The sequence below is a fragment of the Haliotis rufescens genome, unplaced genomic scaffold (assembly GCF_023055435.1).
Source record: "Haliotis rufescens isolate VD_foot unplaced genomic scaffold, xgHalRufe1.0.p SCAF_13, whole genome shotgun sequence".
Taxonomy (NCBI): domain Eukaryota; kingdom Metazoa; phylum Mollusca; class Gastropoda; order Lepetellida; family Haliotidae; genus Haliotis; species Haliotis rufescens.
In genome coordinates, this window is record NW_025963813.1 from 13,929,243 (window position 1) to 13,953,378 (window position 24,136).

General features: G+C 38.0%; 1 protein-coding gene across 4 annotated transcripts in view; it reads right to left on the reverse strand.

Annotated features, from left to right (window-relative positions):
- The window catches only part of LOC124111193, a 50,710-nt gene extending 26,630 nt beyond the window's left edge, over positions 1–24,080 (reverse strand). Inside the window, exon 1 of one of the 4 annotated variants that reach the window (XM_046470808.2) lies at positions 23,718–24,075. The gene's annotated coding sequence lies outside the window, so the exon portion shown is untranslated. The other 3 variants (XM_046470810.2, XM_046470809.2, XM_048394213.1) reach the window with 3 other exon arrangements.
- Positions 24,081–24,136: the final 56 nt, after the last annotated feature.

Consider the following 24,136-nt stretch of genomic DNA (forward strand, 5'->3'; position numbering starts at 1 on the left):
CATTTTATAACTATGGTAAAACTAACTTAAATGTTAAATTACTGTTATAAGTTCACTATAGGACACTTGAAAAGCACATGGGCCAAAATGGACCATGTGGTTAATTATTTTACAAACAAGTTTTATAATATTAATATTCCATTTACTAGTTTAATTTTACTTTAAATGATATTATATATATTATTCAATTTAATTCAGCACCCTAATATAGATATTAATTTCTAACAGAAGCAGATGAAAACAGATTGAAAAGGGGCCATTCCATACCTGAAGAAAAGAAAATGTCCTTCCTCCTCAACAGCAGCACATGAAGTGAGGAGGAAGTCAGGTATGGAAGGAAGCTACCTGTAGAGGACCAGGGTGGCCAATTAGAAGACAGATTGCATTAAGCATCAAATGAAGTGCTTAATGCAAAATATAAATAGACTGAGGGACACCCTACAGGTGTGAAAAAATGTCTAAAGATAGACAGAAGGTTGAAGGGGAAGATCTGGTGAGAGATTCCCAGAGACTGAAAATAAGGGTGTTGAGTTGTTTAAAGAGTTATTGACTGACATTCAACTGTAGACAAGACAAACATTGAACATATAGATGATTGGACGTAATAAGCGCCCCGCTCTAATAAGCACCCATGGCGATATTTGCTAATATATTGGCTCGTGAACAATCCCAATTAGCACCCTTTCCGATTGATCAATGTACACAATACTTATATATTCGCGTATAATACGCATTCGTGTGTTGTATGCACCCTGAATTATGGGCAATTAAATTCTGGAAAAATATATCTGTTGTACATAAACATTTCAGGCTGTCAGCATAAACCACGGAATCTCTCGGGGTTTTTTTGACAAAATATTATTCTAAAAAGAGCCCCCTGGGCGCTTATTACGTCGAATACGGTATAGATGATTATGATGATAATGTATGAATGCTATAACTAGGAAGAATATGATAAATAGTCAGTTGGCCACCAGCGGAAAAGAGGCTTAGTTTAGATTTTCGTTCCCACATTTTCCTGTATACCTTAAACCTTTTCTATTGCATAAAGGAGGTATCTGTCCACAATTTCCATTGGGTAGTAAGCTTGCAAGTGTGTGCAGGAATTTTCAGGGGGTCAAAATTGCATAAATTGAAGGAAAAATGCATAATTTGACAAAATTGGGTGTAACATTTTTATTAAGTCATTAAACTATCCAAATTATGTCTTTGATTACAGGTAAAATGTTCGGTTATCTGAATTTGGCAAACATTCTGTTTCATTTAACTGCTATTCTAATTCTCAGTGGAAACATTGGTAAAAAATCATGTTTTTTTACTTCATTTTCAAATCTTGTGAGTAGGTAAAACACTAATTCCATTGGATTGTGACAATAAAACCACTATAACTGGTATTAAAATCAGCCTTAACCATTGTACTATCCTATACAAAAAAACAAAATTAAAATATATTACATAGGGGTTGAGATATTGTATACAATGTGACCCCACCCCCAAAAAAACAATTTTGACGAAAATTGCTTATTGAGATATTGTGGTAGATGATGTTGCTGTAGTGGATAAGTGGGATAATTGCAACAATGCTTAAAAACACCAAAATAGTAAACGCATAAAGAAAAATGATGTTTCAAGTTTTTCTGTGAGCATGTATGGTGGCCATCTTGAATTTCAAGATGGCCACCATTTTGACCTGTTTTCAAAATCAAGATCTTATATAGTTCTTCAACATGGTCATGTAATATATCATATGAAAGCTTTTCACATTGTCTTTTCAATGATGTACATTATTCACTGACTCCTGTGGTAAATTGATCCCCAACAATGAAAAAAAGAAATATTGAAAGCTAATTTCTCTCGCGACTTCAACCCATACCCAAATTTAGATTTAAATTAAAATGGACATATTTTCACTCAAAATTGTAGATATACTGCACTTTAGTTCTTCAACATGGTCTTGTAATATATCATATAGAAGCTTTTTTACAATGTCTTTTCAATGATGAACCTTATTCACTGACTTCTGTGGTAATCTTATCCCCCAATAATACAACAAATGATATATCGAAAGCTAATTTCTCTAGTCACACCAACTAACCTCCAAAGTCGTATTTTTATAAAATGGACATCGTTTCACTCAAAATTGTAGATATACTGCACTTTTGTCTGAGCATTTCACTAGTTTATCGTTTGAGTGACAAAAACCATGAGAATACTTGTAGTATTTTGAAGTATTAAAAATTACATCACAGAGTCAAGGGCTGTGAAATAATGTCATCTTTAGTCACCATCAGAGTCCATCTCTTCTGGAAAGGTGGGTAAGTTGTTTCTGTTTAGGCATGACATAGCACAACTGCATCCAAGGGAACATCCCATGATCTTCTTGGCGCAGCTACACCTGGATGATGAGCATCTGTCTGTTGTGCATTTACATGTGAGCAATTCTAGACACAGTGCTGGCATTTGTTTCTGGGTCATTGGGATGGGTTCTATGACAGTCTCAGTAGACGACCACCTATACTCTTCTGGTGCTGGAATGTCAGCCTTTCCTTTGTGGGCAGAACACCACGTGATGCACTGGTGCTGACATCTGAGTAGAGGTTGTGTGGTGGGAGTTCCTCTAGGTCTCCGACTCCGACTGTTAATGCTAGTTGCAGTTGATGCTGGATTGTACACTTTGATGACAAGTGAGTCTGTCTCTTTCATGTTGAAGGCACCAGTTTCTTCTGTTGGTGGCAACAAATCTGGTTGTGCGATAAATATGTTCCAGGTCAACTTCTTGCCATAACCACTGAACTGGCTTGTTGTGTCACAACCATGACCGCATGGAATGCTGGTAGAGTTGCTACAACATCTGGAGTGAGAGATTGATGTACATCATCAACTTGTATGAATAGAGGGTCCTTTGCAGTACCTGCACCCATCTATATCTGAGCAGAAAACTGATGTTTATGATGTATCAACGGTACTAACACATCAGTGTCTCGATTGTGAATGACAATGTGGTCGTATACATTGCAGGAGGCATCATTCGTGTATCTGCCTCTTCATGTGTTTATAGTAGATTTGGTATTGCTGCAGATTGATCTAAGGAAGATATTACATCATCATGGTATGATTCGAGGTGACAAGCTTTTGTCAGAGTTCATTGACAATCGATTGAGGGATAATGCTAAGAGTATTCATGACAAAATATCAGATAAAAATGTCCAACAGTACATGTTCCGCACTGTACACCATGCAGGTATCAAAGAAGTCAACTCAAACCAATACCTTTAAGCAAGGAAGAAAACTTTTCAGAAGGTTGCTGAGTGCCACCCACAGTGGAAGAGAAGTAAACGTACCACATCTTTTAACACATGAGCTGTCCCAGACCCCATCTTCCCTGGCAACAACAGATGGCCTACTTTGTACAACAAAGCTGCATTATCACATTTGCTTGCACATTCTCATGCTACCGTCAAATGATGACACAACATGCATTGCTATTTCTGGCATGGTTCTTGTACAGGCTATAGGCAAACCAAGCAAAGCTAGGACCTTTGGAGATTTGGCTGATGTTCAATTGGAATGTGCTGAAGAACTTCAGTGAAACTTGTACTAAAGTCGATGATGACTTTGACCAAAATTTTTCAAAGTCAGTAAAATCAAATCAAATAAGAATCAGAGAAAATTCGAAGAATAATAGATTAATGAGACATCCTTCTGCTGGCTTCATTGTCCAGTTTTATTGAAATGAACAAGCAAAATTTGATACAATTCTTGACCACAGAATTGCACACACAGGCACAGCATCTCCATCATAATCATCAAATCATCATCATTGCAGGTGGATTAAGCAGCCCAGATACAGCAGTATCTTCCATAGATCAATCTGAAGCAATGCCAAATCTACTGTCAACACATGAAGAGGCAGATACACAAATGGTGATCAATGTAATGGATGCCTCCTGCAATGGATACGACCACAGAGTCATTCACAGCCGAGAAACTGATGTGTTAGTACAGTTGAAACATCATAAACATCGGTTTTCTGCTCAGATATGAATGGGTGCATACCAGTTGATGATGTACATCAATCTCGCATTCTCTCAGATGTTATAGCAGCTCTATCAGCATTCCATGCGGTCACAGGTTGTGGACCGGGAACATATTTATCGCACAACCAGATTTGTTGCAACCAACAGAAGAAACTGGTGCCTTCAACATGAAAGAGACAGACTCACTTGTCATCAAAGTGTACAATCCAGCATCGACTGCAACTAGCATTAATACACTTACAGCTGACATGTTTCACAGAGTTTGAGACCTAGAGGAACTCCCACCACACAACCTCTACTCAGATGTCAGCACCAGTGCATCACATGGTGTTCTGCCCACAAAGGAGGGGCTGACATTCCACCACCAAAAGGGTATAGGTGGACGTGTACAGGCGATGTCATAGAACCCATCCCAATGACCCAGAAACAAATGCCAGCACTGTGTCTAGAATTGCTCACATGTAAATGCACAACAGGCAGATGCTCATCATCCAGGTGTAGCTGCGCCAAGAACATCATGGGATGTTCCCTTGGGTGCAGTTGTGCTATGTCATGCCTAAACAGAAACAACTTACCTACCTCTCCAGATGACTCGGTGACTAGAGATGACATTATTTCACATTTTATTTTTAATACTTCATAATACCACAAGTATTCTCATGTTTGTTTCTTCACTCAAATTATATACCAGTGAAATGCTCAGACAAAAGTGCAGCATATCTACAATTTTGAGTGAAAATATGTCCATGTTAATTTAAATCTAAATTTGGGTTGAAGTCGCGAGAGAAATTAGCTTTCAATATTTCCTTTTTTCATTGTTGGGGATCAATTTACCACAGGAGTCAGTGAATAATGTACATCATTGAAAAGACAATGTGAAAAGCTTTCATATGATATATTACATGACCATGTTGAAGAACTATATAAGATCTTGATTTTGAAAACAGGTCAAGATGGCCACCATAAATGCTCACAGAAAAACTTGAAACATCACTTTTCTTTATGAGTTTACTATTTTGTTTTTTTTAAGCATTGTTGCAATTATCCCACTCATCAACTACAGCAGCAGCATCTACCACAATATCTCAAAAAGCAATTTTCGTCAAAATTGTTTTTTGGGGGGTGGGGTCACATTGTATACAATATCTCAACCCCTATGTAATATATTTTCATTTTGTTTTTTGTATAGGATAGTACAATGGTTAAGGCTGATTTTAATACCCAGTTATAGTGGTTTTATTGTCACAATTCAATGGAATTAGTGTTTTACCTACTCACAAGATTTGAAAATGAAGTAAAAAAACATGATTTTTACCAATGTTTCCACTGAGATTTAGAATAACAGTTAAATGAAACAGAATGTTTGCCAAATTCAGATAACCGAACATATTACCTGTAATCAAAGACATAATTTGGATAGTTTAATGACTTATTTAAAATGTTACACCCAATTTTGTCAAATTATGCATTTTTCCTTCAATTTATGCAATTTTGACCCCCTGAAAATTCCTGCACACACTTGCAAGCTTACTACCCAATGGAAATTGTGGACAGATACCTCCTTTATGCAATAGAAAAGATTTAAGGTATACAGGAAAATGTGGGAACGAAAATCTTGTTTTTCACCCCTGGCCAACTGACTAAAAGGTACCCTGCTACATGCACATAAACTAATGTGAGATTCTTTATAGATATGATACATGTAATATCAATAAATAGTGCAATAAGTAAAAAATGAATTTGTTACACAAAAGTTGGCAAACCTATAAACTTGCATTTATATTTAATAAATGCACAAAAATGTGCATTCATAATAGGGCTGGCACAAGTCCAAATTTACTACCCGGGTACCCACCCCACTATTCCCCGACCCTACCCGGGTACCCGCTGTTAGTCTCAAGAGATAGGTACAATTTTCTGATTGGGGATAGTTTGACCGTAGCCCTGGCCAAATGTACTTAGATACTCAAATAAAACGATCTGATCATACATACACTGAAGTTGACTGAAGTTTTATCTCTATTCAAACTTATACAGTCAGAAGGAATGCGTGCATAGTCAGAAAGAAATGCGGACATTAGTCACTTATAGTGCAACCATGGAAGTTATAGATAATTCTTGCTATTAACCCTCATGGTGCCTGGACGTCAGTCAGCCTGCAAACCGCTCATAATCGACGGTCTGATTCCCGTAGCATGCTTAGTTTTTGGATGTCATTGTACCCATCTTACAAACTAAGTTCACCATGTTTTTTAGCTTGCTTAAACTATCACCTAACATTATTTCTTGGTGTGCTCGTAAAAATTTACTGCGGTCACCCCGAAATCCAAAATGGCGTCCAAGATGGCCGCCCAAGTGGGAAAATTTCTCAATGCACTCATTACTCTGTCAAAACAATAACAAGGCAGCTTTTTCAAAATCAGAAATGCATTTATAGGTGCAAATATACATTTTTAATGCATAATAATTCAGAATTCTGCAAAAATAGTACTTTTATAAAGTTAAATAATGAATTGTGTAGAAAAAATGCAACATATTTACATATCTGAGATTAGACTCAAACTCAAAGGAAAATTGTTTTTAAATCAAAGTCCATTTTCATGATGTCAAAATGTTTCACATTAACTAGTACTGTATTTGATTCAGTAAATGATGTTTGAAGAGCTTTAATGAATTCAGATGCATCATTTTCATTGGACAAAGTTGATTCAGATATCACTGTCTGTGTCTGAAGATGAGTTTGACTCCATGTCTAAATCATGGATATCGCCATCAGGTATTTCAACTGAAGAATCTTCCGAAGAAAGTATGTCCACTACAGCACCAGTGTTTCTTGACTTGTTCTGGCATCCTGAGACACAAGAACACAGTCCTGTACATTTCAGACTGTTCTTCACACATCCACACCTCTTTGTTCGGCAATCAGTTTTGCAGCTGCAGCAGGTCATTGCTAGGACTGATGACGGTGCTGGTTGTATATCCATCCATTCAATTTCCAACTTTTTATCTGCCACAAACCATCCATGTCCATTTGGGGAAGGTGGTTGCTGGTCCTGTTTCAGACAATTTCGGGAGAGGAATGCTTGGTAATTAGCACGCTGTACTTTCTTTCTCAGAACATTCTGGTCCAAACATGATTGTCCGCAGTGTATTTACACTGTATGTCAAAACCGGATTCAGACTTTTGGTTCTGGAATTGAAGCTGTAGAAGATGCAAGTTGCTGCTTCACACGATTTCAATAGATCGTCAGTTACTTCTGAGCTTTTTCCAAGTGAAGCCATTGCATGGCAGAAGATTGCATCATTTTGGAGAAGCCAGAGTATGCCCATTTTTCCTCGTCCCTTGAAGGCACTAGTACTGTCGCAACCAGTGAAAGGATGAGCTCCTATAAGACCTTCACATGCATCTTCTCCAAGAGTCCTTCCAATTCTTCTAAGATCCAGATAACGTGATTTGGATCCAGAACCAGTGAAGAAAAGGCACTTCATTTTGATCCATTCCAGTCCACACGCAGCTGTTGCTAACACCATGACATCTGTGTCCGGCGAGTTAATGATAACAACATCAGGTTCTGGAGTTTGATGTGATGCATAGTGTGCGTGAAGAATAAGCCTCTGATCAGCTTCTTCCATCCTGTATATCAACTCTGGAATTTCTTGGCATTCCATCTGTCCAGAGGACACACTGAAGGCATAACATTTATTTGCTGTTGTTGCAAACAGAGTATGATAGCCAATTATGGATGCATACTTGTGACTCTTCCATTCTTCAACTAAAAACTGTGTCAAAGACTCTTTGAATTGACCATCTCGTAGAGCTTTTTTAAGCTGTGTATCTACCTTCTGATCCCGGCTGTTTATTGTAGTTGCAAAGCTTCCTTCTGCAGACAGCAAGCGAGACTCATGTTCAGCATTCTTAATTGACATTTCTGGATATGTATCTGCTACCCAATGCACAGATGCAGTACTGCTTGTTGAAACATGTCTCGGGACCATTTTCATTACAGCTTCAGCCAGGTCGCCAAATGTGGCATTCTTAGCAAGTTTCAATTGCTGAATCTGTGCCATAGCATCTACAATGATGGCTTGGTGTGTCCTTCGGCAGGGAGTCTCTTCTTGTTGTGTCATCTTTTCTAATTCGTGCATGAGTACAGACTTTGATGTCTTAGCTAATTTTCCTTCAGCAGTTGCTAGAGAATATGGCAAAGGCCCGAGTGGAAATGCCATAACTTCATCTATTGATAAACCTCTCTCCACAGCTATGACAGTCATTTTGTAAAAGATGTCTCGAGTATTTCTGAGTCTTGTTGTTTGACTTTTTACTGTTGTTTTCTTTTTCTTTGTCATTGAGGCAAAGTTCTGCAGACCAGGTTTTGGCCATGCATCATAGAAACTCTTCTTTACCTGAGTTGTAGGAGTTTCTGTCTGAATTGAACTCAGCGTTGGAACGTCCTCATCTGATGGAGAACAGGTTTCTTCTAATCTCTCCTTCACAAAAGTCACAAGCACAGATTGTCCTTTATCATGGGCAAGTAGCATATCTCTTGCAACTTCTTCAGTGGCTTGTCTACCAGATGAGATGTGACAAAGTGGTCCTTCCCCTTCAAATGGATTATTCCATTTTGTTATTGTGTTCATGATGTGCTGCACTTTCTCTTCATCTTCTCTGACCTGTATCTTGCCTGCATCATCAGCAATGAAGGGTTTGTCTTTCTCATCCCCAGTCAGAGAAGTGCAACGTCTCATAAACTCAGCTCTCAGAGTTGACAGGATTTCCCATTTCCGTGTTGGTGCTGGTTTCATGCTGATATCTGCTACACCTCCTGGAGCCTTAGAATCTCTGTTAACACCCATTTCAGTTTCTTGGTCAGCAGGAACTCTGCCAAATGGGTTATTTTTACTCTTCTGGATCGTGAAGAGGGATCCATTAAGAAGCTGCTCTTGGCAATCTGGGTGTGTGTTTTCAAGGTTCAGCATCATGAGCAGATAGAGAGGTTTGTATCATCCATATACATTTCTTCCACAGGCAATAAACCAGGGGAGCATTTCAATTTCAGAGTGTAGACTTAGTTTCCAGTCACCTGTTCGAGCTGCTCTCACATGCCGCAAGAGTATCCCAACAATTTCTAGATACATCGACCAGAACTTTCCATTTGGTCCAAGAGATTTGATGTATGAGTTGTACAGTGACAACACAAATCTGAAGGTGTCTGAGGTTGTTAGAGTGGCAAGTCTCTCAGGTGACATATCATGACGAATACCATCAATTTCAGACTTCAAGATTTCAAGACATCTTCTATGATCAAGGTGGTTGACAAACGCTGCAAAACGAAGTCTCTCACAAGCTTCAGCAACAAGCATGTGGGCATAGAACCCACGCTCCCAGTGCTCTCCTTGAAGGACCTTGTCAACTGATCCTTCTGCCAAAATTCCTGCCTCTATGAAGATGTCACGCAGTCCAGCACTACCAAAGAGGAAACCAGCACATGCCATGAACCGCATACTGGTATGAAAAGGCCCCTGATGCAACACAATTCTGTTCATTTCAGGATCAGAATCCCGTTTGCTGTGGATAACTTCTATGGCTTTGGTCCATATTCCCATATCAACTACCACTTGGACAGAACAAGAACCTCTGCCATGATCATCATCCATTGTTTTGTCAGTCATCTCAACTGATCTGGTCAGAAATGTATAGATCACACTATGATCAGGGGGTTTGTGGATGGTTTGGCAGTATCCAATTCTGTGAGGCTCCATTGGTGTAGAGGGCTGGGTGGTGGTGTTAAATCCCTTCCATCCTGGGACAGCTTGCACTGATGGTTCCACGTTTTCGCCTAAGTTGAAATCCATTCGGGACAGCTGCCATACCAAATCGACCTCCTTAGCCTTTTTTGCACTTTTTGAATCCAGTGCAGTCAGCAGTTGAGCAGCATTATTATATCGAGGAGGTTTGGGTCTTTTGCTGATGATGCATGATAGAAGATTATCCTCAGAGACAGATATGGATTTGCGTCCAGTTCGGGGGTGATTCTCTGATTGACCTGTAGGAGGTTCTCGATTAGCATCATGTCCAGGTAATCTTGCTTGAGCCATGTATCCAGTTGTATCATGGACCTGTAATGATCCTGAGAAATGACCTCTGTTTTTGTAGTCATTGTTGTCCCAACCAAACAAAGAAGGTACATTTGGAGCCATTCCTTGTGGCATATGGTAGCCAAGATCGTTCTGAGATGTCAGAATCTCTGCATTTGCAGTATCCATCTCTTGAAGAAGTGATTTATTTATGCAGTGCTGATGTTTGTTCAACAGAGTCACCAAAGACAAGCTTCCTGTTTTTGGTTGAATTGCTTTTGCAAGTAGCACATGCTCTACTGTGAGCACACGACTGTTGGTTGCTGCATGGACAATATCCTGACCAATCGAAAGGATTTTTCTATGAAGTTCTGGTCGTACTTTTATTGGTTTGCTCATCCAGTGTAGGTCACAGGAGGCATCAACAGAACCAACTTTTCCCTGAGACCTGGTTTTTGGAAAACTTGATGACTGGGTTGTCTGTTCCGCTTCAAGGATATAGTTTTCATTGAACTGATCACCGCCTAGTATCCACGCAAGAGCATTATACAAACTATTTGGAAGCTTGATGTTGTCTTCAGTCATGTCTTCTGGACGTGGTGGCCATGGAAGTTGTGGTACAGTTTGGATATCATTGTGAATTTGAAGGCAAGTAGTGAAGGCAGAGCGTAGTTCTTTGGAACTTTGACTGGATGCTCTGTCATCAAATTCAGCTTCGTGACTAGTTTCAAGCAATTCCTCATCTAACTGAATAGATTTGTGCAAGAACTGACCACTTGGTATCTCATTTGAGTAAATCAGTTCAGATTCACCACGCCATTTTGGGTGCCAAAAGACAATTTTGTCACCAAATGTTTGCAATAAACGTGACTTGAGTTTTGCGGATGGGTATGATGCGTTAACATTCAGAGTGACTAGTGTATTGTTCATAAAGCTGGTCAGATCTTTCATCAGAAGAACTTCTTTCCCGTCAATAATTCGAAGCTGAACCTCTTGGGCAACTTTCATAAAAGCCTTTTCATGAATTGTTCCTTCTGACTTTTGAGACATTGAAGATCTGATATTTGTGTTACTGATAAAAGCAGCACGACAAGAGTTATGTACCATAACATCCTTGGCGATCATGTCTCCACCTTCTGTTATGTTGCCAATTTCATGAAGTATCCTTCTGTCATTTCTTTTGTTAGCACTGTCAATTAGTGCATCCCCTGCTGATGTTAGTGTTAGTTTCATACAATGTTCCATCTTCTTTTTACGAGACAGCTATTTTCTTTCTTTCATACAAATGAGACAGCTGTGATCATATTTGTGTCTTGGCGTTTGTGACCTGGTAATTGGGAGATGCTTTTCACTTTTTGTAGCCGGAACGCTTTGCCCAAAGCAACCCTGAAATGAGATGGACATTTATTATATAATAATCCATTATCTCTATGCTATACAACACATTTCTGTAGTCTTAATGCTATGTTAAAATTGATATTTTCACAATAATTATGTATTGTTACTGTTGATAATCTTTACATTTCTAAATCTTGTAGAATTTCAATGTTTCTAGTTACCAGTTTTGTTGATTTTTTGCTGAGTCTGCGTCTCTCTTTTTGTTCAACAGTCTTGGGATTTTTGTATTGGCTATAGCATGAAGGATGTTTCCACAGGTGTGTAATATCATCAGGAAGAGACTCTCTTCCTGTAACATAGTCCTCTAGTCTGTTGAATGTCTCTTGGATACGACGTGCAGCTGAACAAAATGTTTGCCACGCTGACTGTGTCCATCTCTATGCTTTTTCGTTTGTCTTTGAACTTTGACAGTTACAAATGAGACAGCAGTTGAAATCCTGGTATTTTGATTTCTTGGCAGGTGAGTGAAATGATGCAACTGGGTATAGGTTAGTATCACCATAACTATCATCACTGTCAGTACCATATTTTGTATTTTCCTTCACGGTAACAAAGTCATTCGTTACAGTATCTGACTGAATATGATCTTCTATTTCAACTGGCCTGTTCATGCCTGTGAAACCATTAGAACTCCATCTGTAACAGTTTTAAAACGTATACAATTCAGTAAACACAAACTAACCATTCAATACTGTCATAAAATTGTGAGTGACAGTGATTTTAATGTATGCCATCTCAGGTCCTTAACATTTGATATTTGCTTTTAGGAAGATAGTATATTACCAAAAAGTTTTGGATTGGGGAAATATGAATACCTGAAAAGATTACTATTTTATACTCTTTTCTGTATTTTTGAATGCACAAATCTGTTCTGTACAATAACAAAGCAATGTACTTACCGAGACGAAGATAAATTTGCAAAAATCAACAAATTCTGTCCTCCAGTGGAGTCTGTTTGTCCTTGGCAACATTCTCTGAGACAGCACTTCCTGTACTACTTGCAAGACAACTGTTTATAGTAGTGATTATAAGCATAACCACTTTCAATGTTTTGGGTTTTTTTATTTGTTTTTTTTTAACTGTTAAATGATGTTATCCATTGAATATACTGAATGCATGTATTGGTTTACAGTGCAGAAGATATTTTTGTGATGCTATGCTTTTTAATTTCTCACCCTTATTAACAGATGAATTCCATATTTTTGGTCATTATTTGTAGTTTTAATAAACCTTATATACCTTTAATGAATATTTACTGAGCCAAAAGTGGTTAATTTGTATTATCCTATTCCAAATTGAAGTTCTGATTGGTATATCCATACAAAAAATACCCCGTTTTCGATAAAAGAATATCATTAATTTGAACTTGGCATCCATTTTGAACTAGTAATTCCGTTCCAAAATGTTAAATTTGGTGCCCAAACAAAATATATATAGTACACATCAGCTGTTGATGGTCAGTAGTGATTTATGATTAATATTTGATAAACAAATAGGATATATAGTGAAGTTAATAGGTTAGGTAGAAAAGTGGCGGCCATATTGGCGGCCATCTTGGATTTCAGGGTGACCGCAGTGAAAAAAATTGAGCACACCAAAAAAATATTCTTTCTCATCACATAATCTATCAATCTAAATAGGTGAACTTAGTTTGTAAAGCGGGTACAATTGGAGTGTCAGATATGAGAAACAGACCTTCGCTTATCAGTGCCGCACTGTGCTGACGTCGCGGTTACAAAAACGTATACATTGTATCAAAAGTGTTGTAACGTCTTTATTTCTTCACACAGTGTAACCAAATTGTATAACATGCAACTCGAGTTGATTGTCTTTCCAACAGTATCTAAAGTCACCAAATCCAAAAGATCTATGCACTGCCCAGCCATCGATAAAAGTGCTGGTATAATAAGTTTCCTAATTTTCCACATTAATCGTAATATGGACGCACCCGAATATGGCAAGCAAAGTCAAGAAAGCGCCCTTGTTTGAAATCTAAATGACCAATAATTCATATCATTGGCAAGTACATGTCCTAACAGTGATAGACATATGATATTTATGTTGAAGTACACATTCACTGACAATTTTCCGTGAGTTATATTTACCGATAAAAAATCCCGATGAAATTGTGCGTGTTTTTGACGTCAAAACAACATTGACGGAAGTGGTCGTGATTAATTCATAGCAGACTGTTTCAAAGATTATGTCACAAAACGAATGACAGTTTGGAATGTATATCTTGAAGAAATCCCGGTTACGTCCATGTATGTTTCAGTTACCGTGCTCTTTTATTAGTTATAAAAACAATTTGGGGTAACTGACATCGTACATTTTCAAAGGACAAAATGTGAAAGATCGCTAAACAGCCCTAACAATACTCAAATTGACATCGCTCAATATCGGGCATCATTATTATTTTTTAATAATGAACAAGATTATACTAACGTTACACCACCCAAGAGTAAGTACATGTAGATTCAATCAAAATTGTTGAAACGTTTTCATGGGCAGCAAATCTATTCAACAAACCTATTTTCGATCACTCGCAACTCGGGCGCCATATGTCATCGTTTCACTATGGCCACCAGAAAACATACATCCTCGTATCAGCTCGTATTTCGCACTTGGCTGCCTAACTTAGACCTTTGCTCAAAATATACTTGTATGGCCAGTCCATGAAACACCACTTTTTCTTTCATTTATTCATTTGATTTATAAATACGACTTTAGAAGTGTATTTACACCTAGCCAGGTATGTACATGTACATTTAAGGACATACGTGATAGTTTATTTCCACTAGTTTCCCATTCCATCCCATTCTACTAAAGGAAAAGTTTGTAATAGATCATGATCGTAGGTCAATGAAAGTAATGGAATTATTTGCCATAAAAGGAAAAATATATTCTTGGTATTGAACTTCGAAAATCTAACCAGCAAAATCTTTAATAAAAATGGTTTATTATGTCTTTCCTTTCCTCTCCTCCTCCCCCCCCCCCCCCCCCCTTAATTTTGGGCCCAGCTAAACTATAGCTTGGAGGGAAGATATACAAATTAAAATGGTGAAAAAAACAACACAAGAATGCATTGATTTTGCTCTTAGACAAACATTTATTTAAAATAATATCTATTTCATACTTAGGATACAAAACAAAGTAGAATCTAATTACTACAAGTCACTGGTCGAAGTATTTGGTAATTTAGATAATGCAAAGTGAAAAAAAGACATAAATTTAACTATACGCGAGGTCAAATCACGCGCACCTGTCCAGACGACAAATTCACATCGGCGGGAAATCACCGACCGTCTATTAGCCTATTTGAATAAAATTGCAGATTGTAACGAAATAAAATTAATTTTACTCATTGCTGACATTTCCGATGACATATCAAATAAGAGTTGAAGACTTGCAATAGATTATCATACGTTAATCGAGAGTACAATCATCAATGTACATAAATAATTTGTAAATCTAATATTAATTTTTGATCTAATATCCATGGCAGAATGTTTGAAAACGAGCTATAATATATTCCATTTTCTGAAGAGATTAGTAATGTGTATTTGATGATATATATGCATACACAATTGGTTATCAATTATCTTCTCCAATCACAGCATGTACCATGTACATTAGACTCATGGAAAATACTATTTCAGCAAACCAATCACAGCGCCATTATCAGTTTCAATGAAAGGAAAAACAAATCGAAATCGAACTTTAAAACACATCGTATCTATAAACGGTTAACCCAAATGCAAAAAGGTATTGCTGGCATCATTGTAGAAGTTATGTTGATGTTTTCAGTAGTTGCATTATGTTTGTATCGCGTGTACAATCGACAGAAACGGGGGCCGAGCTACCACATGTGGAACCGACCTTGGCACAATTTGTTTACAATATGGCGTCGACTCACGTTAGATGTCGTGGCCACACTTTTAAAATCTCCATTTGCGACAAAATGTGAAACAGTCAGGGCAAGTCACTCACACGGTCAGCTAGTTTGAGCAATCACACATGACTCTTAGTCATTTCATATGAAAAAAATAGCAGTTATTTGTCTGAACGGGCGAGTATGTAGGACAACTGGTAAACAAGAAATCGCGGCACTGCTATGATGCGAACGTGTACTGTTCATCACTTCGGGCTTGGCCATTCAATGTTTAGGTTTTGATCATGAACCTCCTGCCCATAAATATACACTATACCAACTTAATATTAACGATTATAGCTATCTTTCCGTATCTTTGATTTGAATATTTTCTGTAAATCAGCATCATAAACAAAAAGACAATCTGCACTGTCGGTTTGTATGTAGCGCCGTGCTAAATCGCCATGACACACAGTCGATAAACATACGCAATGCTTGAACAAAAAACTTCCGTGACCGACTAAACGTTAGTACTCTTACGCCAATAACTGTACAGTGGGGACTAGTAAATCTTTCTGACCAGTCCGATCATATTTCTTTTTCAAATTGGCTGTCTGATATAATAATAGTTACGTGTATGTGACAACGGTGCATAATAAAAAATTGCCTTCATTCGCATGAAGTTCAACATGGCAGAAAAAGATCGAGAAGCGCGGTAACCACATTACTAATCTCGCCATATTTCGCAATCCGTAGCACTGCATAAAATATGAGTTACACGATATTAACGTTGAGATGATTAGGGTGATGATGGTTATAAATTAATTCAATGAACGGCATAAATGTAATGGAAATATACAGTCGTTTTCTCATGTTTACCGACCATTCCGCCATTACCGATAGTCGATAAAAATATACAAAACGTGTAAATAAACTTGTTCATAAAGGAGTGAACAGAATTGTATTTACGTGAATAAGTACACAGTTGGGAAAAATATGTCTTTCTGACCACTCAGGTCATATTTTTTCTTATGAACAAGGATTTTGTCTGAAAATATTTACGTGTATGTGACATTGGTGCATAATCAAAATTCGCCGTCGTTCGCTTGGCGTTCAAACATGGCAGAAAAAGGCCGAGAAGAGCGGTAGCCACTTTACTAATCTCGCCATATTTCGCAATCCGTAGCATTGTATAAAGTATGAGTTACACGATGTTAAAGCTAAGATGATTGGGGTGATGATGGTTATAGTTTTGACTTTGCGCACTCAGTGTTCAATATCAAAATTCACAGTTTAAAAAGGGCATTTTCTCGGGACCATGTATGGTCCCCTGGCACTATGCGGGTGTGAAAAGTGAGGGACCATATATGGTCCCGTGGCACCAAGAGGGTTAACAAATATATCTATCACATGACTAACCACGGGTCCGGGTAGTACTGTGGGTAACCGGGTCCTACTCAGGAACCACCCGTCCCAGCCCTAATTCATAATCATGAATGCAGGTTTGTCCGTAAGTGACAGCTTTCAAAATGACGTTTACGTCTATAATTAAATTGTGATAGACAACAGAACTCGCTGCTTCAGGTCAAACGTTGTTATTCGTTAGACTTTCATCATATAACTGACAAAACGATCATCTCCACACACACACAATCATGCCCAAAACACTATGATAACACACAACACAATCAAGGTAACATTCTATACTTACAACAGTTACTGTCAACTTTACCAAAACACACGGCAACACCAGAACTTCAGGAATGAGAGTTATCTCCCTGACACCAATAGCTTGCAAGCTCCTCACAGAGACAGCCCGTTCGCGGAGCTCTCTATACCAAGACATTATTAACAAAAGTATGAACGTTACTTCATTTGGGGTTCGAGGCAAATTTCAAGATTCTTGTAATGGCCGCGCCCACACTGGTGGCAGCAATGTTACCAAGAGTGTAACGAAGGTGTCACGAGCTGGGAAGAAGCTTGAAGTGGAATGTTGATCGATTTTTCAAGTAACTCTAAAAAGATCAATATTTTTTTAAAGAAATGGACAAAAATGTTTTAGAATTGTTTTTTTATTATCTTCGTCTGGTCCACTCGTGGTATGTGGTATGTGGTGGTAACACAATCATCGTAATGGCATTTTCCCGGGCGTACGTTAGAGCCTCGAGTGTCTTGTGAGAGCTGTGACCGTCGAGGATAAGCATGCATGGGTTCTCTTTGCTTGGCCTTGCAAACCCTGTGAAATGTTTCAGCCAATCGGGGAATAGCTCTTGATTAATCCAACCATTCTTGCTTGCTCTACCAACCGATCCAGCTGGAGCCCCCTTCATAAAAGCTGTCGGCATCCTTTTCCTGGGAAATATGAGCATAGGTGGGACATAAGTGCCTGTGGCATTAAAGCAACACACAACCGTAACAGTTTTGCCACGTTCACCACTTGTCATTTTGCCCACTTGTTTGTCAACCTTTTTCGCTAGAATGTTCATAGGCCTATGCACAGCTGTTATTCCGCTTTCATCCATGTTCCAAATGGAGCTGGGGGCGAATGATTTCTTTTCCATCTCCTGTCTCACGAGGTGATAAAATCTGTCTTCTGATGGTTTGTTAAAGCCAACAGCTCTTGAGATGCTAGTGGCTTCAGGTTTCTTATTGATAGCTCTGGATGTCGTCTCAAAAAGTTTGCCAACCAGTCGGTTCCTGCTTTCTTTGTTGCTTGGTTAAATGAGTTTTCGAGGTTATATTTCTCGGCAAGTTCAAAAGCTATTTTCCGCACGTCAGTTGGTTTTAGGCAATAAAACATGTGTGGCATTTGCACAATATGTGCAACCAACTCATTTTCAAACGTGTCGTCGAACACAGTTCTGAATCTACCTAATTTTCCTGGTGCTTTGACAAGTCCCTTAAAGTGCCGAGTCGGCGTTTTTCTTGGAATCTCATAGTCACGTGATACTTGACGCACAGATGAGCCAGACCTCAAAGCGTCATGTGCACGTTGCAGGGCCTCTGTCCCATAGTTTGCTTGCTGGGATTTTCACTTGTAATTTCTCACCATTGTTCTACATAATAAGTTCTTCAACACATCCGTCAAAAATATAGAATTCTTCACAAATTTAAATGAACCCACAATCTACAAGGTGTTCAACTTTTCGCAGAAACCTACTGCAAAGAGGACAACAGACAGGGGATCAAACTCTGGTCCATACTGGTGAGAGTAAAAAATGTCTATCATACACTCTGTGGACTTGATGCAAAGTCATGATGGCAGTCTATCAAATTTATAAAAAGAGAAACAATGTCCTGTTGAGAAACAATGTCCTGTTGACAATCATGGTCGGGTTCTGAGAAGAACAAATCTGTTAGTTTAGTCCTCCAGTTGTTCCCTTGTACTTTCTTCAACCTTTTGTTCTTCTAGGCCGGGTTATAGCTAAAACGGCACCTCAGCAAAACGTCACCTGGCGAAAACGTCACCTCGCCTCAAGCGAAAACGGCTACTATTGCCTGGCGAAAACGGCACCCTATTTTTTTTTTTACTTTGGTAAAATAAATGGAATTAAACTTAAATGGTCGCTTGCAAACACCAATAATTGTGAAATGTTAAAACAAGTTTACATTAGAAATAAGAACCCTGCGTCAGCTACTATCACAATGCTCGGTGGTACATGGGCCGATATTGTAAACTGTGATGAAGATGAGTGAGTGAGTATGGTTTTACGCCGCTTTTAGCAATATTCCAGCAATATCAGGGCGGGGGACACCAGAAATGGGCTTCACACATTGTACCCACGTCGGGATGAACCCGGGTCTTCGGCGTGACGAGCGAACGCTTTAACCCTCTGGATGCCAAGGTTTTTTTCTGACGCACTTTTGCAAAGATCGGAAAAGTGAAGGTGGTGCGAGAATCGCGCTCACGCGCCACCGGATATACCTCTCGCTATAAAATTACGCAGAGGTGGAGAATATTAAATTCCCTATTTGATGGTGTAAAGTAAACTACAAATAGTAAACCGTTTTTAAAAAAAATACACTTCTAAGTTTTGATCGAGAATATATTCTGCGTTGAAAAACAGTAAATTTCTCCCCTTTTTATCGCACATCGATAAAAGTACTGTGCAAAGATTTTTTTTATTTCGAAGCTTTACGGGAACTGTCAGCGAACAAAATACTGCCTAATATCTGAACGACATAACTATATATCAAATGGAGTTATATGCGTATGTATGACGACATACATTCAATGTCAAAAATAGGATGCCGTAAATGACGAAAACTGATTTTTCTCTATGACGTCAAAAGGCGACAGAGAGGTTACACACGTACAAAGAAAAGGGGGCATAACTCCGCTATGCTTAGCACTAGTTTATTCTTCCCCGCCCTTAAGGCGGGGAAGTATACGAGAGAGGTTAAATTTATAGCATGTAAGTCGACATGTTGGTTTCTTATAAATTTCAAGCCACACAGTTACCGAAACGAAATATACAAATCATGTGAAATGTGCGTGAAATGTTGATGTTTATCTTTTCCAGCAATAAGAGATACTTCAAAATCGTCTTGCTATTCATGCAGAGACTTAGTCACTTTTCGTAATGCTGATAACCCATGACATTTGTTCATTTTGTTTTTAAAAGATCTAAAAATGATCCCATTTCGCTAAAGTTAACCGGTCTATATTTTGTAAGAATAAACTATTGCACATTGGGTGATTATCTCCTTTAGCTATAGGCATAGTATAGAAGTGATAAATCACGCACTGACCTTGCATTGCTGTACATCGTATCTTATTCAAGCTGTAATACTGAGAGTGAGTGATTATCTCCCTTACCCGAACAGCTCAATTGCGCACTACCTTTGCAATGAATCGTAATTTATTCAGGCAGCCATCGAGAAACGTTCCAGGAAGGAATTTAGGCCAAGCCTGTCACGCGCACTCGATTTTCACACTGCCATTGCAACATATTGTTCAACACGATTAAATAACAGGCTTCTATAAAATATGACTTTGTTCAATAAACAACACATGTAAAATAACGGCTTTGATATGAGAAATATTTTATTAGTTGTCTTCATAATCACATGTATGGCGCTTGCTGTGCATAGTTGAGCACAGCATTGTTTTAAATACTTCACTGTATGTAATGTATGGTACATACCGTTTCATGCGGCGGTTTACGTTTCTGCATGGTTTATTGCTTTGACCAAAAAACAACAACTTCCAGCAGAGATCATACACCTATATATGTTCTTTGCTTCTGGATACATAGGAAATCAACAGGTTGGTCTGTAGTTTGCAATTATTTTCCAAAAGGATAATACGGTTGCATGATATCTTCACGATGTTTGGGTTGAACATAGTAACATTCTTTTAAACAAATTTCAAATCTAAGCCGGAAGCAATCACAACACAAACCCAGTTAACCAAACGGAACCATACACAAGAGTGAGTGAGGTAGTTGGGTTTAACGCCGTCTTGAATAGTATTCCGTGTCAGCTTGATGTGGGAGGAAAGTCTGAAGTGATGCAGGTCTTAGACGTTCACCACTTTGGTGAAACCAACGAGCAAGGGTTTTCTGCTGACAACAAAATCGGGGCGAACCGAGATTCAAACACACTGTCATAGGTTTCTGGTGTGCCAAAGGGACACAACTCTGCATAGCGAATTGCAGCGCCTTCGGCGACTGGGCCAACCATGCCCCCGTAAACAACTGTAAGAAACTATTATACAACAAAGATGTTTTAGATGAGATATGTATTGCGGAACATTCCATGAAGAAACAGTGGCAATATTACACAATCACAAACTACAAAATACATGCACAATAAACGACAATTAAAAAACACAGGAACATTTTAACATTCAAAGGAGGGACATTATAAGAATTTTATTTAAAAAAACAAGTGTATTATAATGATATGGAAACAATATGAGAATTGAGCAAAACTACGGTAATGTTGTACATACATGTACAAGGAATTTGTTTGTAATTGTTGATATGTTAACAGATCTTGGAAGTTGTTTCTGGATAACTGTTGGTAAACTTATTAAGAATCTGCTCCTTTTAATAGAGTGTACCAAATTCTTTATCATGATTGGGGATTATTTGTGATTCTCTGTCTTGGTTGTATTATGTAAGACAGTGCGTAATGTTGTTCATCTTCTGAGACATCACATGTTTCACAGACGTTGTTCAAATGGGGTTGGTGTTTTTGTATATCTACAATTGTTTCAATTTTTAGTTTGTGATTACTTAAACGAAGTTTTGAGAAAAAGTGACCTATGGCCTTTGTTTTTACAATATGTAAGATAATTCTCAATATTTATAAATAACGTGACCAAACTGTATGTTCCTAACTTGCTGCTAGATAAATGGGAATCCATTAATGATTGCGTGAATTTTTACATTTGAACTGAAGTATATTTAGAGTGGATTCATTACATTTTTTGTGTTTACTATTTTAAACATTTTGACCAGAAATATTGATATTTGCTGCAAAAGCATGCTTTAGAATGACATTTGTTGTGTTATCTATATAGGATTTTTTTTATTGGTACTAATAGTGGGTATATATCAAGTTTTGCCTGGGTTCTCTTTGTGCTGACCAATTAAAGACACTGTTTCTTTTATTGTGCTACTTTTATTAAGTACATTAATAACAACCAATTTGTACTTAACACAAATTCTCTCCTCCCATAGCTTACACTTCCTTCCTCTGCACATAACATTATATTGCGGGGAGCTATTGATGCTCTGCAGCAATCTCTACTTGTTGTAACTCAGGTCAATTGGTGAGAATTAGCTGTGGGTAAGGACAATATATTTTTGTGGTGTTTCGTTTACGAGGAACCAAACTATTCCAACACAAATATCCATATTGAAACTTTATACGTTTAGTTATTTAAAAAAAACCATAAGAAACGATGAAATCGTACTTCATAAAAAAAGAGGTAATAGAGAAATGGATGGCCTGATCTAACCTATAACTTAGTCCTTAGATTCCAACATTCTCCTGATTGTGTAAGTGTAATTTGACTAATGTTGCACCACTGTTAATGGAGCACTAGCCTTATCATCAAATGAAATTGAAATACCCCAAAAATAACACCATTCCTTTTGACGTCATGGCTGGTCTTATGTCTTTGATAACGTCGGAGAAAAACGACACTGGTATTTTGATTAATATATATCTCCCCTAATTTTCGTTCATGGTATGGAAAATCTCGATGTGTAAAACGGAATTTGACGCTTTTTCGACACACCATAAAATTACTGCTTTCACCAAGTTAATGTCTTGAATGTAAACAATTAGATAGTTTATCGTGTATCTTAATTGGACAAGACACGCACCTGTTTGGCATCAATTTACGTAACCCAAAAGAATATTTGAAAACAGCCAAAATTATATTCAATATTGGACATATATTTGTTTATTATAATGTTATTATTTCTCTTCATCTCGTCTCAGAATTACACAATGAAAGATGCGAAGAAAGCTCTATTGGTATACAATTATCAGGATAATCGTATGAGGTTGAACCAACGTGTACCTGGCATGGATTTGATTTTATACATTTTACAATTCCTGGAGAAATTAAGTAAACAGTTTAATATCCTGTGATCACAATATTGAAAAAAGAATGAACCCATTGATTATATAATGCAACGAGAGGAATTATTTGTGACTCACGCGCACCTGGCGAATCGTTAGATATCACTGTTCTGTGTATCAAACGAAATAAAAAAAACAATTCCAAGACCAAGACAATTCTTTCTGAAATGTGTGCATATATTTTACCGAAAAAATATTATCCATTTTGTGAAAGTAATATAGTCAGTTTTAGTTATAAAATAAAACGGCTATTCATGGACATTGCTAATATGAACTTACAATATTGACTAGGCCTATTGCACATCCCAAGAAATACGTACCTGCTGCAGTTACATTTACACTTTGCAATTGAGATCGATGACGTGCATCAACCAAGTCAATCACATTAGTGTCAAAAGGACAGAAAATTCAATGATATAAATGATTTCATTGGATTTATTGGAATTATTATTATTATTATTATTATTATTATTATTATTATTATTATTGTATCAGCAGAAAATAGCAAAATAAACCTGTGTGTAGACTTTGCCTAGTTGACCTGATTAGACATCCTGAACATTTGTGTTTTGACTGTTGAACATCTGGTACATATCAGAGTATCAGCATGGTCATTTGTTGGACAGTTAACATGGTAAGAGACCTTATCAGATGAAAGTCCTGACAGGGGCAGTGTGCCTGCCAGTTGGTTTCCCAGGGAAACTAATTCCACCGTTCACTTTTGCTGCTCCTACCTGCATGCGGTCTTTCGATGCTGTCTCGTACTGATGCGATCCTCGTAATACATGACGCCACTCCTGACTTGTCGGAAATTAAAATTCGCGCCACCTATCGGTTGTAATTGAAATAAAAGTTTACCGTAAAAATTTCCGTCCAATTAACCTGATCATTGTAATGTAGATAATCTATATATTTTCATTCCATAATTCGTGCTACGACACTCTTCCCATGAATATTGTCAAACCAATGTATGCATATTGGGGCGAGTCGGCCGATTTGTCGCCAGGTGGCGTGACCGCTCTATCAGTCCTTCCCTACTTCCGGCCGTGCTAAGTTCAACAAGTGCGCGTCGTCTGCTAGCTGTCAAACCGTTGCAATTTTATAAACCTGTGAGGCATCCTTGATGCTATTTGCCTCTAACATGTCTAGTTAC